This window comes from Jaculus jaculus, chromosome 14 (assembly GCF_020740685.1).
Source record: "Jaculus jaculus isolate mJacJac1 chromosome 14, mJacJac1.mat.Y.cur, whole genome shotgun sequence".
In the NCBI taxonomy this organism is placed as follows: Eukaryota; Metazoa; Chordata; class Mammalia; order Rodentia; family Dipodidae; genus Jaculus; species Jaculus jaculus.
Genome location: NC_059115.1, coordinates 4,513,755 through 4,534,238, shown reverse-complemented (window position 1 = coordinate 4,534,238; position 20,484 = coordinate 4,513,755). Strand labels below are relative to the sequence as shown.

Sequence of the window (20,484 nt, the reverse complement as noted above, 5' to 3'; positions counted from 1 at the left end):
TGAGGGTCTGGGGGCATGGCTCAGAGGTAGATCACTTGTCTAGAGTCCACAGTGAGAGGCTGGGGGCGTGGCTCAGAGGTAGAGCACTTGTCTAGATCCACAGTGAGGGGCTGGGGGCGTGGCTCAGAGGTAGAGCACTTGTCTAGGGTCCACAGTGAGGGGCTGGGGACGAGGCTCAGAGGTAGAGCACTTGTCTAGGATCCACAGTGAGGGGCTGGGGGCGTGGCTCAGAGGTAGATCACTTGTGTAGGATCCACAGTGAGGGGCTGGGGGCGTGGCTCAGAGGTAGATCACTTGTCTAGGATCCACAGTGAGGGGCTGGGGGCGTGGCTCAGAGGTAGATCACTTGTCTAGAGTCCACAGTGAGGGGCTGGGGGCGTGGCTCAGAGGTAGATCACTTGTCTAGGATCCACAGTGAGGGGCTGGGGGCGTGGCTCAGAGGTAGATCACTTGTCTAGAGTCCACAGTGAGGGGCTGAGGGCGTGGCTCAGAGGTAGAGCACTTGTCTAAAGTCCACAGTGAGGGGCTGGGGGCGTGGCTCAGAGGTAGAGCACTTGTCTAGGATCCACAGTGAGGGGCTGGGGGCGTGGCTCAGAGGTAGAGCACTTGTCTAGAACCCACAGTGAGGGGCTGGGGGCCTGGCTCAGAGGTAGATCACTTGTCTAGGATCCACAGTGAGGGGCTGGGGGCGTGGCTCAGAGGTAGATCACTTGTCTAGAGTCCACAGTGAGGGGCTGGGGGCGTGGCTCAGAGGTAGAGCACTTGTCTAGGATCCACAGTGAGGGGCTGGGGTCGTGGCTCAGAGGTAGAGCACTTGTCTAGAATCCACAGTGAGGGGCTGGGGAAGGCTCGGAGGTAGCTATTCACTTACTGTGGGCTAGCGCTAGGCCCTTGGTTCCATCCCAACTCTACCAAGAACACAGTAACTGACTAGGTCTGTGGACTTCTTTATACAGGCACCGGGGACACCATGGTGACCAAGTTTGGCCCTTGCCCTGTGCTGTGTCTTCCCCCCCATGGCCCCTAGCGCCCTTGCAGCCTGCTTTTCTTCTTCAGGTTCATTTTTTTTTCCTGTATTTTATTATCATTTTCTCTTTTTTCTTTTTTTTTCCTAGAGAGAAAGAGAAGACGAGAATAGGTGTGTCAGGGCGTCCTGCCACTACAAACACATTCCAGATGTGTGCACCATTTTGTGCATCTGGTTTTACATGGATCCTGGGGAACTGACCCTGGGCCATCAGGCTTTGCAAGCAAGCACCTTTAATTGCTGAGCCATCTCTCCAGCCCCATTCCTTTTTTTTTTTTTTTTTTGAGGTAAAATTTCACTCTAGTCTAGGCTGCCCTGGAATGCACTATGTAGCCTCAGGGTGGCCTCGAACTCATGGCTACCCTCCTACCTCTGCCTTCCGAGTGCTGGGGTTAAAGGTGTGCGCCACCACACCCAGCCTTTTTTCTTTTTTTCTTTTCTGTTCCGTTCTTTTTTTTTTTTTTTTAGGCAGGATCCATGGGGCCCAGATATACAGGGCATTAAGGACCGTGACTTCCTGGTTGTGGAGCGTCTGTTTTCTGAGCGCTGAGAAGACAGGCCACGGATGACAGCTCTCAGCCTCCAGTCCTGGCGCCATCAGCACAGCTTTGACAGAGGACTTTGACATCGCCCCAACCTTCCCAGCTCCCCTCCCCAGGACTGCCTGTAGCTCCCAGAGGCTTTGCTCTGAAGTTCAGATGATGACTGCCTGGGTGGTGTCTGCTCCCTGCACGCCTCACCAAAACCCTCCACACTCCTCCTCTCTGACATCTTCCCTCTGGATTTCACTGTCTGCCAGTCCTCCTACATGGCAGTCTTTCCTCCATCTTTTTTATTTATTTATTTTTTTCAAAAAAAATTTTGTTTATTTTTATTTATTTATTTGAGAGCAACAGACAGAGAGAGGGCGAGAGAGCCCATCTTTTTATTTTTATTGTATCTTATTTTATTTTTTGGTTTTTCAAGGTAGGGTCTCACTCTAGCCCAGGCTGACCTGGAATTCACTTTGTAGTCTCAGGGTGGCCTCGAACTCTTGGCGATCCTCCTACCTCTGCCTCCCAAGTGCTGGGATTAAAGGCGTGAGCCACTATGCCTGGCCTCCATCTTTGTATTTTTTTAAAATTTAATCTTTATTTCCTTATTTGAGAGAGAGAGAGAGGGAGAAAGAGAATGAGCGCGCCAGGGCCTCCAGCCACTGCAAACGAACTCCAGACGCGTGCGCCCCTTGTGGCTTACGTGGGTCCTGGAGAATGGAGCCGAGGTCCTTTGGCTTTACAGACAAACACCTTAACCACTAAGCCATCTCTCCAGCCCTCTTTCCTCCATCTTTTCCGACTCAGGCCCCTCGCCCCCCACTCATATTCCCTGGGCTGTCCCATTCCAGCCCTTCCCTAAAATTGTCATGGTCTGGGACAGGACTGTGTGTCACACTAGACTGTGAGCCTGGGCCGTCAGGGTTGGCCCTATATCAATCATTCCCCATGTCCCTGGCTCCAAGCACGGGACAGGGACTCTGGAGTGGGTGCGAACAGGAAACGGAGGAAGGAAGCAGACAGTTCATTCCTTGTGGGGGAGGAGGGCAGCGAAGAGCAGGCCACAACAGGGCCGAGCACTGTGACAAGGGACTTGGGTTTTCTCCCAAGGGCATCGTGGAGCTAGGGAACAGCGTTTCATCCCCATCCTCGCTGCTGCTGCTGCTGCTGCTTTATCAGTTCTGAGGATGGAACCAGAGCCCTGCGAACACGCCGGGCAAGTGCTCTACCGCTGAGCCGCAAGTGAGCCTTATTTCATCATATTTTAGTTTTTCCGAGGTAGGGTCTCGCTGCAGCTCAGGCTGACCTGGAACTCACCGTGTAGTCTCAGGGTGGCCTCGAACTCACGGCGATCCTCCTACCTCTGCCTCCCGAGTGCTGGGATGAAAGGCATGCACCACCAACCCGGCTTAATATATAAAATAATATTTGATTTTCTTATTTATTTACCTGAGAGTCAGAGAGAGAGGGAAAGAGAGAGAGAGAATGAGCACACCAGGGCCTCTAGCCACTACAAACGAACTCCAGACACATGTGCCTCCATGTGTATCTGGCTTTCATGGGTACTGGGGAATTGAACCTAGGTCATTAGGCTTCACAGGCAAGTGCCTTAACCACTAAGCCATCTTTCCAGCCCTCTTTTATTTTTCTTTTATTTTTTTCTTTTTCTTTTGAGGTAGAGTTTCACTGTAGCCCAGGCTGACCTGGAATTCACTATGTAGTCTCTGGGTGGCCTGGAAATCACGGTGATCCTCCTACCTCTGCCTCCCGAGTGCTGGGATTAAAGGCGTGTCCCACCACACCTGGCTTCTTCAGCCCATTAAAAAAAAAATTATTTATTTATTTATTTGCAAGCAGAAAAAGAGGTAGAAGAGAGACAGAGTGTATATGAGTGTGCCAGGGCCTCCAGCCACTTCAAATGGACTCCAGGTGCATGTGCCACTTTATGCATCTGGCTTTACATGGGTGCTGGGGAATTGAACCCAGGTAACTAGGCTTTTCAAGCAAATGTCTTAACCAGGGACTCACTGATCCAGGCCTATTTCATTATTTTAAATTTTTTTGTTTATTTTTATTTCTTTATTTGAGAGGGACAGACAGAGAGAGAGAATGGGTGCGCCAAGGCCTCCAGCCACTGCAAATGAACTCCAGATGCATGTGCTACCTTGTGCATCTGGTTTACATGGGTCCTGGGGAATAGAGCCTTGAACCAGGGTCCTTAGGCTTCATAGGCAAGCGCTTAACCGCTAAGCCATCTCTCCAGTCCTATTTCATTATTTTAAAAGCTACTCTTGGGGCTGTAGAAGTGGCTCACAGGTAAAATGTTTGTTCAGCATGCACCAGGTGCTGGGTTCTGTCCCCAGCACTGCAAAAACAATAACTAAATGATGAATACTTCAAACATTCAGAGAAATATAGAAAACAGGGCTGGAGAGATGGCTTAGCGGTTAAGCGCTTGCCTGTGAAGCCTAAGGACCTCGGTTCGAGGCTCGGTTCCCCAGGTCCCACGTTAGCCAGATGCACAAGGGGGTGCACGCGTCTGGAGTTCGTTTGCAGAGGCTGGAGGCTCTGGTGCGCCCATTCTCTCTCTCTCCCTCTATCTGTCTTTCTCTCTGTGTCTGTCGCTCTCAAATAAATAAATAAAAAATTAAAAAAAAAAAAGAAATATAGAAAACAAATTGTCAGGCTGGAGAGATGCCTTAGCAGTTAAGGCACTTGCCTGCAAAGCCTAAGAGCTCATGTTCCAATCTCCAGGTCCCAGGTAGCAAGATGCACAGGGACGCAAGCATGCAATGTCACACATATGCACAAGGGGGCGCACAGAGTTCCTTTGTAGCAGGCTGGAGGTCCTGGCACACCCATTCTCAATCTCTCTGTCTCTCGCTCTCTCAAAAATAAAAATAACAAAAAAGGAAAAAAGTTATATACCAAGTGTGGTGGTTTGTGCTTGTAATCCCAGCACCTGGGAGAGTGTGGCAGGAGGATTTCCATGTGTTCAAGGCTAGCCTGAACTACATAGTAAGCTCCAAGACTCTGTCTCATTTATATTTTTATTTTTTAAACTATTTTGTTTTTATTTATTTGACAGAGATATATACAGAAATAGGCAGGGAGAGAGAGAGAAAGACAGGGAGGGAGGGAAGGAGAATGGGTGCCCCAGGGACTCTAGCCAGTACAAACGAATTGCAGATGCATGCAACCCCTTGTGCATCTGGCTTATGTGGGTCCTGGGGAATAGAACCTGGGTCCTTTGGGTTTGCAGGCAAGTGCCTTAACTGCTAAGCCATCTCTCCAGCCCTATATTTTTATTTTTTATTTTTTGTTGCTTCTGAGGCAGGGTCTCACTCTATCCCAGGCTGACCTGGAATTCACTGTGTAGTCTCAGGCTGGCCTCAAATTCAGTGACCCTACCTCTGCCTCCTGAGTGCTGAGATTAGAGGTGTGTATCACCACACCTGACTTGTATGAGGATTTTTTTTTTTTTCTATGAAGTTTAAAAACAAAATCCAGAGCCAGAGAGATGGCTTAGTGGGTGAGCATTTGCCTGCGAAACCTAAGGACCCTGGTTCAAGGCTCGATTTCCCAGGACCCACGTTAGCCAGATGCACACTGGGGCTCACACATCTGGAGTTCATTTGCAGTGGCTGGAGACCCTGGCACTCCCATTCTCTCTCTCTCTATCTCTATCTAGCTACCTCTTTCTCTGTAACTCTCAAATAAATAAATAAAAATGAACAAAAAAAAGTCCAGGTCTGGAGAGATGGCTCAGCAGCTAAGTGTCTTGCCTGCGAACCTAAGGACCTAGGTTCGATTCCCTAGGACCCATGTAAGGTGGCACATGCATTTGGAGTTCATTTGCAGTGGCTAGAAGACCTGATGCGCCCATTTTCTCTTTCTCTCTCTCTGCCTCTTCCTCAGACACTCTCTCTTTCCCTCTCTAAAATAAATAAATAAATAATTAAATAAATCCAGCATTAAAATAATGGGCTGGTGAGATGGCTCAGAAGTTAAGAGCACTTCCTTTGTGAGAGTGAGGGCCTGAGAGACCTCTCAAGCTGGACCTCCAGGACCCACATAGACAGCTGGGGGTGGCCACAGATGTCCATAACTCCAACCCCCAAGGCGAGCAGAGAACCAAGATCCAAGGATTGCTAGAGGGATGGAGAGCCATCTCAGCAGTTAAAGTGCTTGCCTGAAAAGCCTAACTACCCAGGTTCAATTCCCCAGTACCCACGTAAAAGCAGATGCACAGTGGCACATACATCTGGAGTTCATTTGCAGTGGCTGAAGGCCCTGGCATGCACATTCTCTCCGTCTATCTCTCTTTTAACTCTCTCTGCTCACAGACAAATAAATAAATTTTTTTTTTTTTTTAAAGAAGGAAATGCTGGCTGGGTGTGGTGGCGCACATCTTTAATGTCAGCACTGGGGAGGCAGAGGTAGGAGGATTTCCATGAGTTTGAGGCCACCTTGAGACTGCATAGTGAATTCCAAGTCAGCCTGAGGGAGAGGGAGATCCTACCTAAAAAAAAAAAAAAAAAAAAAAAAAGGAATTGCTGGCGCTTCTGAAAAAGACAGCAAGCTTCAGAACCAGTAGAGATTGGCTCAAACAGGATGGAAGAACAGCCCAGTGGGGACACCTGACACAGAAAAGAAAACATTAAAAAAATGCCAGGCATGCCTGGCATGGTGGCACACGCCTTTAATCCCAGCACTCGGGAGGCAGAGGTAGGAGGATCGCTGTGAGTTCAAGGCCACCCTGAGACTACAGAGTGAATTCCAGGTCAGCCTGGGCTAGAGTGAGACCCTACCTCGAAAAACAACAACAACAACAACAAAGCCAGGCATTGGGCTGGAGAGACAGCTTAGAGGTTAGGGCGCTTGTCTGCGAAGCCAAAGGACCCATGGAAGCCAGATGCACAAGGGGGCGCACACATCTGGAGTTTGCAGTAGCTGGAGGCCCTGACGCGCCCATTCTCTCTCTGTCTCTGTCTCTCTCTTTCTACCTGCCTATTTCTGTATCTCTCTCTCAAATAAATAAATAATAAAACATTAAAACAAAACATGCCAGGCCTTCAATCCTAGCAGTGGAGTAGGAGGAGCACCACGAATTCGAGATAGCCTCAGACTGCAGAGTGAGTTCCAGGTCAGCATGGGCCAGAGTGACACCTCTTCTCAAAACAAACAAAATTAGAGCTGAAGAGGTGGCTCAGTTGTTAAGGAACATGCCTGTGAAGCCTAAGGGCCCAGGTTTGATACCCCAGTACCCATGTAAGCCAGACGTACAAATTGGCACATACATTTGGAGTTTGCAGTGGCTAGAGGTCCTGGTGAGTCCATTCTCTCTCTCTCTTTTTCCAATAAATAAGTAAATATATATATTGGTTTTGTTTTTGGAGATAGGGTCTCACTCTAGTCCAGGTGGACCTGGAATTCACTCTGTAGTCTCAAGGTGACCTTGAACTCATGGCACTCCTCCTACCTCTGCCTCCCGAGTGCTGGGATTAAAGGCATGCATGACCATGCCCAGTTTCAAATAAAAATTTTTTTAAATTAAAAACAAAATAAGAAGAGGAGCTAGAGAGCTGGCTTAGCAGTTAAGGCACTTGCCTGCGAAGCCTAAGGACCCAGGTTCCATTGCCCAGAGCCCATGTAAACCAGATGCACATTGTGGTGCATGCATCTGGAGTTTGTTCACAGTGGCTAGAGGCCCTGGTGTGCCCATTCTTTCTCTCATAAATAAGTAAATAAAAATAAAATATACCAAAAAAGGGGCGGAAGCCGGGTATGGTGGCACATGCCTTTAATTCCAGCACTTGGGAGGCAGAGGTAGGAGGACCTCTGTGAGTTTGAGGCCATTCTGAGACTCCATAGTGAATTCCAGGTCAGCCTGGCCTAGAGTGAGACCCTACCTCGAAAAAACAAAAATAAGTAAATAATGAAATATAAATAAACAAAATAAACAAACTGGGCCTGGGGTGGTGGTGCACACCTTTTATTCCAGCATGCAGGAAGCAGAGATAGGAGGATCGCCATGAGTTCATGGTTACCCTGAAACCACACAGTGAGTTTCAGGTCAGCCTGGGCTAGAGTGAGACCCTACCTCAAAAATAAAAAGGGGGGGGGGGGAGTTGGTGGAGAGATGGCTTAGCACTTAAGGCGCATGCCTGTGAAGCCTAAGGACCCAGGTTTGATTCTCCAGGTCCCACGTAAGCCAGATGCCCATAGTGGCGCAGGCGTCTGGAGTTCATTTGCGGTGGCTAGGCCCTGGTGCGTCCATTCTCACTCTCTCCCTCTCTGACTGTAATAAATAAATAAAAATAAAATAAGTAAATACAGGCCCAGCATGGCGCATGACGATCCCCAGTGTTGAACTCCCTGGAACTTCTGTAAAATGCTACTCATGGCCTGCACATCAGTAACCCCAGCCCTGAGGCGGTGGAAACAAGGGGTCACTGGGACTTGGTCTCCTTGAAAACCCCGTGAGCTCCAGGTTCAGTGAGAGACTGAAGGAAGTAAGTCAGAAAAGCAATAGAGAAACCTCAATGTCCTCCACTGGTGTCTCCATGTGTGTGCATCTGTGCACACCTATGCATACACCACACACACAGATTCTGACCTTCCAAGAAATATTAAAATGCTAAAGAGCAATTTTTTAAGAAAACACGATCCTATAAAAATAGGGCTTGTTGGGCGTGGTGGCTCACGGCTTTAATCCCGGTACTTGGGAGGCAGAGGTAGGAGGATCACCCCAAATTCGAGGCCAGCCTGAGAATACAGAGTGAATTCCAGGTCAGCCTAGACTAGAGTGAGATCCTACCTCAAAAAAAAAAAAAAAAAAGAAAAAGAAAAAATATAGGGCTGGAGAGATGGCTTAGCAGTTAAACACTTGCCTGAGTAACATAAGGACCCCAGTTTGAGGCTCACATTGCCCAGGACCCACGTAAGCCAGATGCACAAGGGGACACATGCATCTGGAGTTCGTTTTGCAGTGGCTGGAGGCCCTGGCGCGCCCATTCTCTATCTATCCAGTCTTTCTCTCTGTCTATTGCTCTCAAATAAATAAATAAAAACTAAACAAAAAATTAAAATAAGTAAATAAATGATGCCAGGCGTGGTGGCGCACGCCTTTAATCCCAGCACATGGGAGGCAGAGGTAGGAGGATCGCCGTGAGTTTGAGGCCATCCTGAGACTACATAGTAAGTTCCAGGTCAGCCTTGGCTAGAGTGAAACCCCCTCAAAAAATAATAAAGAAAGAAAAAAAAGGAAGGAAGGAAGGAAGGAAGGAAGAAAGATGACCAGCGAATGGCGGCTCACACTGTTAATCCCAGTACTCAGGAGGCAGAGATAGGAGGATTGCTGTAAATTTGAGGCCAGCCTAGGACTAGGTCAGCCTAGGCTTAGTAGGACCCTACCTTGAAAAATCTAATAAAATAAAATAAATAAACTCTCTAATTGATTATTTATTTATTTGAGAGACAGAGAGTGTGTGTGTGTGTAATTGGTGGGCCAGCCTCTTGCACTGTAAATGAACTCCAGACGCATGCGCCACTTTGCGCAGCTGGCTTTGCGTGAGAAACTGGGTAATGGAACCTGGGTGTTAAATTTAACTGCTGAGCCATCTCTCTGCAGACCCAGCCCACTGATTTTAAAAGGGCTTTTTAATACTGTGCTCTGTGGTTATCACAGAAATTGCTTAAATAAACTGTTAGATATGTACCTATTTTCCTATTTGGACCTGTAGTGTTTTTTTTTGTTTGTTTGTTTGTTTAATTCTTTTGGTTTTTTTTTTTTTTTTTGAGGTAAGGTCTTACTCTAGCCCAGGGTGACCTGGAATTCACTATGTAGCCCAGGGTGGCCTCGAACTCATAGCAATCCTCCTACCTCTGCCTCCTGAGCGCTGTGATTAAAGGTGTGCACCACCACACCCAGCTTGTTATTTTTTTGTTTCTAGGTTTTTACTTTGTTGTTGTTGTTTTTATTTATTTATCTGAGGGACAGAGATATTTGAGAGAGAGAAAGATGTGGAGAGAGAAAGAGAATGGGCACACAAGGGCCTCCAGCCACGGTGAACAAACTCCAGATGCATGCTCCACCTTGTGCATTGGACTAATGTGGGTCCTGGCGAACCGAACGCCTGTCCTTTGGCTTTGCAGACAAACGCCTGAACCGCTAAGCCATCCCTCCAGCCCCCCCCCTTTTTTAACCCTGAAATAGTTGGAAGCAAGTGAGGGACAAGGTCAGAGCAGCTTGGCATTCATGGGTGGGCAGGAGGTCTGAGGGGAGGTTGAGGCTGTGCCATTCTATGGCTGGCTTTTGTCTCTTGTTGTTCAAAATTTCCGCTGCCCATGGTGGGCTATTCTGTATGTATCTTAGCTTGTAGACACCAGCTCGTGCGCCTCAGTTTTTTCTTGGTTTCTAGGCAAGCCACGGTCCCACCTCTCTCCAGTCTCCATGGTCCCCTACCTGCTAGGGAGGTGGTTGCCATAGCAACCCCTTGCTTGGAGCCCCCCCCCTTGGCTGTGTGGAATCACTACACCCTTTCCCCCCAACCCCCAACAACACATGCTGATCACACCCTGTGGTGTGAGTCCATTGTCTTCCAAACTGGTTTCTACATGCCTCACCCCAAAAGGCTCCAGCATCCCTCAGCACTGGCTCCAACATCACCCAAAACTGTCCCCCCAACACCCCACAATGGCAGGTTCCATCAACACCAGCTCCAACATCACCCCAAAACTGTCCCCCCACACCCCACAATGGCAGATTCCATCAACACCAGCTCCAATATCACCCCAAACTGTCCCCCACACCCCACAATGGCAGGTTCCATCAACACCAGCTCCAACATCACCCCAAAACTGTCCCCCCACACCCCACAATGGCAGATTCCATCAACACCAGCTCCAATATCACCCCAAACTGTCCCCCACACCCCACAATGGCAGATTCCATCAACACCAGCTCCAACATCACCCCAAAACTGTCCCCCCACACCCCACAATGACAGGTTCCATCAACACCAGCTCCAACATCACCCCAAACTGTCCCCCCAACACCCCACAATGGCAGGTTCCATCAACACCAGCTCCAACATCACCCAAAACTGTCTCCAACACGCCTCATAAAACAACAGGGTCTATCAATGCCGGCTCCAACATCACCCCAAAATTGACTTCAACCCCCTACCATGACAGGCTGCCGTGGATCCTACGGTTCCATAAATAGAATTGCTGGTCCCCAGCAGTCAGCTCTAACATCTCTCCAAAACTGCAACTAATTCCCCCAAACTACCTCCAACACTACCCAAAACCTGGCTACTCTTGCCCCAAATTGGCCCCCACCTTCCTCCCACCCCACCCCACCTCCGCCGTTCCTGGCTCCCGCACACCCCCTCCGCAAACTCACTCGGACATCCTGCCTCTTCCAACGCCCTCCACTTACCTCCCGATGCCAGGGCCCCTGACTCACTTCCGAAGCCTTCCTCAAGCCCCCAAGTCCTAGCAGGATGTCTCAGCCTCCGCTGCTTCCCTCTCTGGGCCCCTCCTCCTCTTCCTCGTGCTTGCCAATCTTTCCCTGACCTCGGGAGCAGCCTGCTCTCTTTAGAGACCCCTGTCCCCATTTCAAGTAGCCACCACGTACCAGGGTGTGGTGGTGCATGCCTGTAATCAAGCACTCAGGAGTCCGGGAGAATCCTGAAATTTTTTTGATGCCAGCCTGGACTATATAGTGAGACTGTCTCATTAAAAAAAAAAAAAAGGAAGGCTGGGTATGGTGGTGCACACCTTTAATCCCAGCACTTGGGAGGCAGAGGTAGGAGGATCACTGTGAGTTCGAGGCCACCCTGAGACTACATAGTGAATTCCACGTCAGCCTGGGCTAGAGCAAGACCCTGCATTGAAACACCAATATAGAAAAAAAAAAAAGAAGAAGAAGAAGAAGAAAGAAAAGGGTTGGAGCAACAGCTTAACAGTTAAGGCTCTTGCCTGTAAAGCCAAAGGACCCAGGTTCAACTCCCCAGTACCCACGTAAAGCCAGATGCACAAATTGGTGCGTGAATCTGGAGTCTGCGGCAGCTGGAGACCCTGGCGCGCCCGCATTCTCCTTCCTTCCCTCTCTATCTCTCTCTCAGATAACTAAAAACAATTAAAAAAAAAAAAAAAGGTAAAAAGAAAGAAGCCAGGAGTGGTGGCACACGCCTGTGATCTCAGAACTTGGGAGGCAGAGGTAGGAGGATCACTGTAATTTTGAGGCCACCCTGAGACTACATAGTGAGTTCCAGGTCAGCCTGGGCTACAGTGAGACCCTACCTCAAAAAAAAAAAAAAAAAAAAATCAAAGTCTGATTCCAATCTACACAACCATAGTTCAGTCTATGCTCCCAAACACTGTCTTACTTACTGTCAGCTAGGGGACCTTTAGCTCGGACCCCAATTTCGCTTGTGTTTTCTCTTCCTTCTCTCTTTCAAGGTCTCTCTCACCCAGGGTGGCTAACCTCAAATTCATTGCAGTACTCACTTCAGTGTCCTTAGTGGCAGGATTACAAATATATGCCTTCTCGCCCAGTTTTCACCTTCTTTTTCTTTCTTTTCTTTTTTTCCTTTTTTTTGAGGCAGAGTCTCATTCTAGCTCAGGCTGCTCTGGAGCCCCAGGCTGCTCTGGAATTCATGGTGATCCTCCAACCTCAGCCTCTGAGTGCTGGCAATAAAGGTGTGCGCCACAATGCCCAGCGTGTGTCTGTCTCTGTCTCTCTGTCTGTCTGTCTGTCTCTCTCTCTCTCTCTGAGGTAGTGTCTTGTTCTAGCCCAGGCTGATCTGTAGTCTCAGGCTCACCTTGAACTCAGGGTGCTCCTCCTACCTCTGCCTCCCTAGCTCTGGGATTAAAGGTGTGCGCCACCACGGCCGGCTCTTTCTTTTTTATTTGAGACATAATCTATAGCCTAGGCGGGCCTACAGCCCTCAAATCCTCCTGCCTCCGCCTTCCGAACGTTGAAATGATTACAGGTGTACCCCCATAGGCCTGGCTTTCCCAGTCTGGCCTCTGCGACCCCTTCCTCTTGGGATGGAGTGTCTCTCAGTCTCAGTCCCCATCTAGGCACACAGTGCACTGGAGGCAATGTCCCATCTCCTCCTCCTCCTCCTCTGAAGAGTCTCAAGACTCCTTCTCCATCGCTCCGGATCCCTGGAGCCCCTGAAGTCTATTCCCCTTGCTGTCTCTTCCCTAGGACTCATCAAAGTCCTCCTTCAGCCTCCCCCTTTGCCCACTTCCCTCTTGTGGGTACAAGGTCTTGTGGCATCAAAAAAACAAACAACAGCAACAACAAAAAAACCAGCCTTCCCACCTTAACATTGACCCAGCCGGGTCCCTTGCAGCACCTCTCACCTGAAGGACGCTGGGGACTGAGTTCTCCCCGGGTCACCTAAGTACACTCACCTTCTGTCCTCCGGGCCAGTCCCTCTGTCCCCTCTTGCTGTCCAGTCCCTAGGCTACTTGGGCCAGGACTGCTGAGAGCTTGGATCTGAGAAGGGGGGTCGGCTTTGGAGGAGCAGAGTTTCCTGTCAGGAAACCCCTCCCTTTCTGGGGCCAGGGGCGGGAAGGGTTCATTATCTGTCTGTCCTTTTAGGTCAGGCTCTGGTTGGGGCCAGCTGGGGAAGGACCAAAAGCTACAGCCCTTCCCCACCTTCGCCCCCACCCCAACCCCTGGGACTTGCCGGAATCTGCCCTCCCGCCCCCCTCCCGCCTGCTCTTCACACCTCCCAAGGTGACAATGCCATCCTGTGCACCCCGGGAGACACCCCTGTGCTGGACTTGAGCCCAGAGCCGATCTTCAGACCGCCCTCAGGCCCAAAGCTAAGCTAGAGAAGCCGCTGGGGGCTCCAGGGGAGTGTGTTTCAGAAAAGATTCCAAGAGATGGCTTAGCGGCTAAGGTGCTTGCCTGCAAAGCCAAAGGACCTCGGTTCGATTCCCCAGTACCCAAGGTAGCCAGATGCACAAGGTGGTGCATGCATTTGGAGTTTGTTTGCATTGTCTGGAAGCCCTGGTGCACCCATTCTCTCTCTCTTTCTCCCTCTCTTTCCCTCTTTCAAATAAATAAATCAAAATAAAATATTAAAAAAAAATAGATTCCAGGAAACAACTCTTCTGGCCCCAGAGGCTGGACCTGAGGTCACAGAGTGCGTCCTGGGCATGACTTTGGAGTGACTTTGTGTAAAACCCCCTGCCCATGTTTCCATTATCCCTCCCCTGGAGTCTAATTTTTTTTTTCCCCCTGAAGTCGAGTCTGGCTCTAACCCAAGCTGGCCTCAAAGTCACAGCGATCATCCTACCTCTGCCTCCAATGCCTGGAGATTTAAGGCGTGTGCCCCTGGCCCACCCTCCCAGCCCTCTCCCAGGAACATGGCTATGATTTCCTTTCTCTGTTTCTTCTTTTGTTTGTTAATATTTAATTAATTTATTTATTTGAATGAGAGAATGAGAGAGAGAAAAGCAGAAAGTGAGAGAGAGGCAGAGAGAGAATGGGTTCACCAGGGCCTCAAGCCAATGCAAATAAACTTCAGACACATGTGCCACCTTATGCATCTGGCTTGCTGGGTCCTGGGGAATTGAAACTGGGTCCGTTGGCTTTGCAGACAAAACCCTTAATGATTAATCCATCTCTCTGGCCCTATTTAATTTTACCTTTTTTTTTTTTTTTTTAGGTAAGGTCTCGCTCTGGCTCAGGCTGACCTGGAATTCACTATGTAGTCTCAGGGTGGCCTCAAACTCTTGGCGATCCTCCTACCTCTGCCTCCTGCGTGGTGGGATTAAAGGTGTGTGCCACCATGCCCAGCTTATTATTTTTTATTCCATTCTATTCTATTTCAGAGAGAGAATTGCATGCCAGTGCCTCAGCCCCTGCAATTATTCTCCAGATGCTTCCATCACCTGGTGGGCGTGTGCAACTTTGTACTTGCCTCACCTTTTGTGTGTCTGGCTTACATGGGATCTGGAGAGTTGAACATGGGTCTTTAGGCTTCTCAGGCAAGCTAACCACTAAGCCATCTTTCCAGACCTCCAGCCTTTTCCCTCTGTACTTAAATGTATTTATTTGTTAGAGGGAGAGCCCGTGTACACACTAGAGTCTCCTACTGCTGCAAACTCCAGACACACACACCACTGTGTATCTAGCTTTATGTGGGTACTGGGGAATTGAACCTGTGCTTCCAGGCTTTGCAAGCAAATACCTTTAACTGTAGAACTCTCTCTCCAACCCTTTCCTTTCTCTTCTTTTTTAAATATTTAATTTTTATTTATTTAAGAGAGGGAAAGAGGGAGAGCAAGAAAGAGAGAGTGAGAGAGAAAAAATGGGCACTCCAGGGCCTCCAGCCACTGCAAAAAAAACTCCAGACGCATGTGCCACCCTGTGCATCTGGCATACATGGGTCCTGGGGAATCGAACAGAGGTCCTTTAGCTTTGCAGGCAAGTGCCTTAATTGCTAAGCCATCTCTCCAGCCCTCTTTTTTTGGGGGGGAGTTCAATGGAGGGTCTAGCTCTAGTGCAGGCTGACTTGGAATTCACAATATAGTCTCAGGGTGGCCTCGAACTCATGACAATCCTCCTACCTCTGCCTCTGGAGTGCTGGGATTGAAGGCATGTGCTACCACACCCAGCTAAAAGGTATTGTCTGAAGGCGGGGGCGTGGGGGATGGTTTAGCAGTTAAGGTGCTTGGCTGTAAAGCCAAAGGACCCAGGTTCAATTCCCCAGGACCCATGTAAGCCAGATGCACAAGGTGGCATATGCGTCGGCCATTCATTTGCATTGGCTAGAGGCCCTGATGTGCCCATTCTCTGTGTGTGTGTGTCTCTCCCAAATAAAACAAATAAAAATAATAAAAGGTATTGTCTGTTCTTTGTCATCCTGCTCCTCCTCCTTCTTTTGGTTTTATGAAGTAGGGTCTCTCTAGCTTGGATTGTTCTGGAATTCACTATGTAGTCTCAGGCTGACCTTGAACTCACGAGGCTCCTCCTACCTCTGCCTTCAGAGTGCTGGGATTAAAGATGTGCACAACCATCTTTCCTTTTTTTTTTTTTTAATTTTATTTATTTATTTATTTGAGAGCGACAGACACAGAGAGAAAGACAGATAGAAGGAGAGAGAGAGAATGGGCGCGCCAGGGCTTCCAGCCTCTGCAAACGAACTCCAGACGCGTGCGCCCCCTTGTGCATCTGGCTAACGTGGGACCTGGGGAAGCGAGCCTCAAACCGGGGTCCTTAGGCTTCACAGGCAAGCGCTTAACCGCTAAGCCATCTCTCCAGCCCCATCTTTCCTTTTTTTGAGGAAAGAATCGAACATTAGTCCGGGCTGACTTGGAATACTATATCCTCAGGCTGACCTTGAACTCACAGTGATCCTCCTACCCCAGCTTCCTGAGTGCTAGGATAAAACTGAGGAAGGAACTTGTTCCCTCCTTCTGAGCACCGTCCACAGCCTAAAGAGAGACCTGTCTGCGTCCTTCCTACCTCGGACTCCCGTACTCATGTCCAGGAAGCAAACTGCACTGGGTTGTTCATTTTGTTCAACTCCATAATGGTAGACAAGAGCCCTGCACAGAGTAGGTGCTCAATAAACATCTGTTAGGGGTGATGGGGCATGGCTCAGAGGTAGAGCACTTGTCTAGATCCACAGTGAGGGGCTGGGGTCCTGGCTCAGAGGTAGAGCACTTGTCTAGAATCCACAGTGAGGGGCTGGGGGCGTGGCTCAGAGGTAGAGCACTTGTCTAGAGTCCACAGTGAGGGGCTGGGGGCGTGGCTCAGAGGTAGAGCACTTGTCTAGAGTCCACAGTGAGGGGCTGGGGGCGTGGCTCAGAGGTAGAGCACTTGTCTAGATCCACAGTGAGGGGCTGGGGGCGTGGCTCAGAGGTAGAGCACTTGTCTAGAACCCACAGTGAGGGGCTGGGGGCATGGCTCAGAGGTAGACACTTGTCTAGAGTCCACAGTGGGGGGCTGGGGGCGTGGCTCAGAGGTAGAGCACTTGTCTAGAGTCCACAGTGAGGGGTTGGGGGTGTGGTGGTGCATGCCATTAATCTCAGCACTTGGGAGTCAGAGGTAGGAGGATCACTATGAGTTTGAGACCACCCTGAGACTACATAGTAAATTCCAGTTAGCCTGTGCCGAAGTGAAACCCTACCTCATAAAAAAAGAAACCTGGAAGCTGGACATGGTGGCATACTTGGGAGGCAGAAGTAGGAAGATCACCTTGAGTTCAAGGCCACCCTGAGAATACAGAGTGAATTCCAGGTCAACCTGGACTTCAGTGAAACCCTACCTCAAAAAACCAAAAACAATAAAAAAAAGAAACTAAGGACCCCTGTTTGATTCTCCAGATCCCACAAAAGCCAGACACACAAAGCTGAGGCAAGTGCAATGCTGCACATGCCCACTGGGTGGCATAAGTGTCTGGATTTCAACTCCAGTGGCAGAGGCCCTGAAGCGCCAGCTCTCTCTCTCTCTCTCTCTCTCTCTCTCTCTTTCTCGCTCACTTGCTCACTCTCTAAAATATAAAAGAAACACAAAATGTAAGAAATTTTAATTATTTTTTTAAACTCAGAAGATTCTCAGGCACAAACTCTGCATGACCTTGTCATGTCACAATGTCACACAAAATAAAGGTGTATGGACAGCCTGTGTGTTATGCCTGAGCCTGGAATGAACCAGAGATCGTCTCCAAGCTCCCCAGAACTCCTTTGAAGGATGGAATTCTCCAGAAAGCACACAGTTGTGGAGAAGCTGGATGCTCAGTGGGTCCTGGGGAGTTAAACCTGGTCCTTTGGCTTCATAGGAAAATGCCTTAATCTCTGAGCCCCAGATCTTGCTTCCTTCCCTTCTTTTTTTTTGGCAGTTTTTAAAAATTTTTATTAGCATTTTCCATGATCTTTCTTTCTTTCTTTCTTCCTTCCTTCCTTTCTTTTTTTTTTGGCAGTTTTTAAAAATTTTTATTAGCATTTTCCATGATTTATATCTCTTTCTTTCTTTCTTTCTTTCTTTCTTTCTTTCTTTCTTTTTCATTTTTGGTTTTTCGAGGTAGGGTCTCATTCTAGCCCAGGCTGACCTGGAATTCACTATGGAGTCTCAGGGTGGCCTCGAACTCATGACAATCCTCCTTTCTTTATTTTTATTTATTGAGGTAGGTCCTCTCTCTAACCCAGGCTGATCAGATCCAGATCTGGAATTCACTATGCCATCTCAGGCTGTTCTCAAACTCACGGTGGTCCGCCTACCTCTTCCTCAAGTGCAAGGACTTGAAGGCATGTGCCACTATGCTTGGCCCTTTTTTCTTTTTTCCATCATCATCATCCATCATCATGATTCACATACCGTAAAATTTGCCCATTTATTTATTTATTTATTTATTTATTTGTTTATATTTTGGTTTTTCAAGGTAGGGTCTCACTGTAGCCGAGGCTGAGCTGAAATTCACTAGGTAGTTTCAGGGTGGCGCCCAATTCATGGTGAGCCTCCTACCCGTGCCACCCGAGCGCTGGGATCAAAGGTGTGCACCACCACACCTGGCAAATTCGTCCTTTTATATCCTACAACTTAATGAGTTTTAGTATCCTCCCAAAGGTTCAACAAGAAGCCCCAGTACCTATTTCAAAACATTTTCATCACTGGTAAAAGAAATCCCTGGACCATGAGAGTCAATCCCTGTTTCCAGCACTGTCCCTGGCAAACCAGTAACTCATAGAATTTTCAGATTTACTTATTACAGACATCTCATATAAACAGAATCACATAGTGTCTGCCTCATTCACATATATATATATATATATATATAATTTTGTTGTTGTTTTGTTTTTCGAGGTAGGGTCTCACTCTAGCCCAGGCTGACTAGGAATTCACTATGTAGTCTCAGGGTGGCCTTGAACTCACAGTGATCCTCCTGTTTCTGCCTCCCGAGTGCTGGGATTAAAGGTGTGCCCCACCATGCCCAGCTCCTAAATATATTTAAGGTTCATCCGCTTGGTAGACTCCCCCTAAGCTTCAGTCTCCCGCATCTGGAAAATGAAGTGGAAAGACCCTTGTGGTGGCCCATGCCTTTAATCTCAGCACTGGGGTGGGAGGGGGCAGAAGTAGGAAGATCAACGTGAGTTTGAGGACAGCCTGAGACTACATTTCTAATTTCCAGGTCAGCCTGGGATAGAGCAAGGCCCTACCTCGAAAAAAAATAAATAAATAAAAATAAATAAATAAATAATAAAAATGAGGTAGGGGCAGGTGGAAGGGGACAGGTCTTTATAAGGTGTATGAGATTCGGTTGTAGTGGTGCACGCCTTTAATCCCAGCACTCCGGAGGCATAGGTAGGAGATTCACAGTGAGTTCGAGGCCACCCTGAGACTCCATAGTGAATTCCAGGTCACTCTGGGCTAGTGCGTGAGGAATGCATGAGGAGGTGTCCTGCTGCCCCCTAGTGGTGCCCAGTAGTACTGCAACTGTCAGTGCTGGGGCGGAGAAATGCTCACAGGGTCCCCCGCAGTTCTGCCCTCACCCGCGTGACTGCACCGCACCCGCACCGCAGAACTTTGGAACCACGAAGTTTATAGAGTCCCATTCTGAACTCCTCCCTTAATACTCCTTAGGATCCACTGGTTAAGTAATTGCAGTAATGAAAGAGTTTTTTTGTTTGTTTGTTTGATCTGGAATTCACTATGCAGTCTCAGGGTGGCCTCGAACTCAGGTGATCCTCCTACCTCTGCCTTCTGAGTGCTGGGATTACAGGTGTGCGCCATCACGCCCTGCAGAGGTACTTTCGTTTTTCAAGGCAAGGTTTTACTGCGTAGCCCAGGGTGGCCTCAAACTGCCCATTCTCCCTTCTTTTGTCCCCAAGTGCTGGAATGACAGGTGTGAACAACTATGCTGGCATAATGCCAAGGCTCTCATATGGTCCCTGTGAAGCATTTTATTTACATATTCTGAGAGGATCGCAAATAAGGGAACAGTTCGCCTACATGGTAAGATCTTGTCTCCAAAAAAAATTTTTAAAAAGTTATGGTGTGGTGTTCACAGCATTTGGGAGGCTGAGACAGGAGGATTGGTTAGTTCAAATACAAGAATAGCCTGGTCTACATAGGGAGACCTTGCCTCAAAAACCAAAACTACGGGGCTGGAGAGGTGGCTTAGCAGTTAAGGCGCTTGCCTGCAAAGCTTAAGGCCCAGGTTCAATTCCCCAATACCCACCATGTAAGCCAGATGCACAAGGTAGTGCATGTGTCTGGGGCTCATTTGCAGTGGCTAGAGGCCCTAGTGTGCCCATTCTCTCCTTGAATCTCTCTATGTCTTTCTCTCTCTTTCTCAAAAATAAAAAAATTAATTTATTAATTTTTTTTAATTGAAAATTTTAAAAAGGGCTAGAGAGATGGCTTACTGGTAATGGCACATATAATACTATATATACACTATAATATACTAAGTGAGGTAACCCAGGCCCAGAAAGCCAAGCGCCACATGTTCTCCCTCATATGTGGATCCTAGCTACAGATGATTGGGCTTCTGTGTGAGAAGGAAAAAACTCAGTAGCAGAGGCCAGCAAGTTAAAAAGAAGATATAAAGGGAAGAGAAAGGAAGGGAGGAGGGCACTTAATAGGTTGGTATTGTATATATGTAAGTAGAAGAATAGATTAACAGGGGTGAAAAGGCCCAAAGTGAGGTCAGGGGAAGAGATTGAGTAAAGGAAAGGTGGAGGGAGGGCTAATCAAAATCTAAGAGGATGCAAATAAATCATTTGGAATCCTCTGGTTTCAGATAAAGCATCACTCAGGAGCCATAGATTGTTGTTAGAAAAATTTTCAGTGCCAGGGATGGGATACCTCCAGTGAGTTGTTGGCCAGGGAGGTCCCTGATACCCCCAAAACATTATAGGCCATTGCCGAGGCCCTCGGTTTCCCAC

General features: G+C 48.4%; 1 protein-coding gene across 2 annotated transcripts in view; it reads right to left on the bottom strand.

Annotated features, from left to right (window-relative positions):
• Positions 1 to 13,067, bottom strand: part of Exoc3l2 (exocyst complex component 3 like 2) — a 46,548-nt gene extending 33,481 nt beyond the window's left edge. Inside the window, exon 1 of one of the 2 annotated variants that reach the window (XM_045134117.1) lies at positions 12,994 to 13,067. The gene's annotated coding sequence lies outside the window, so the exon portion shown is untranslated. Of the gene's footprint in view, positions 1 to 2,877; positions 2,938 to 12,993 lie in introns of those variants that run through there. The other variant, XM_045134118.1, reaches the window with a different exon arrangement.
• Positions 13,068 to 20,484: the final 7,417 nt, after the last annotated feature.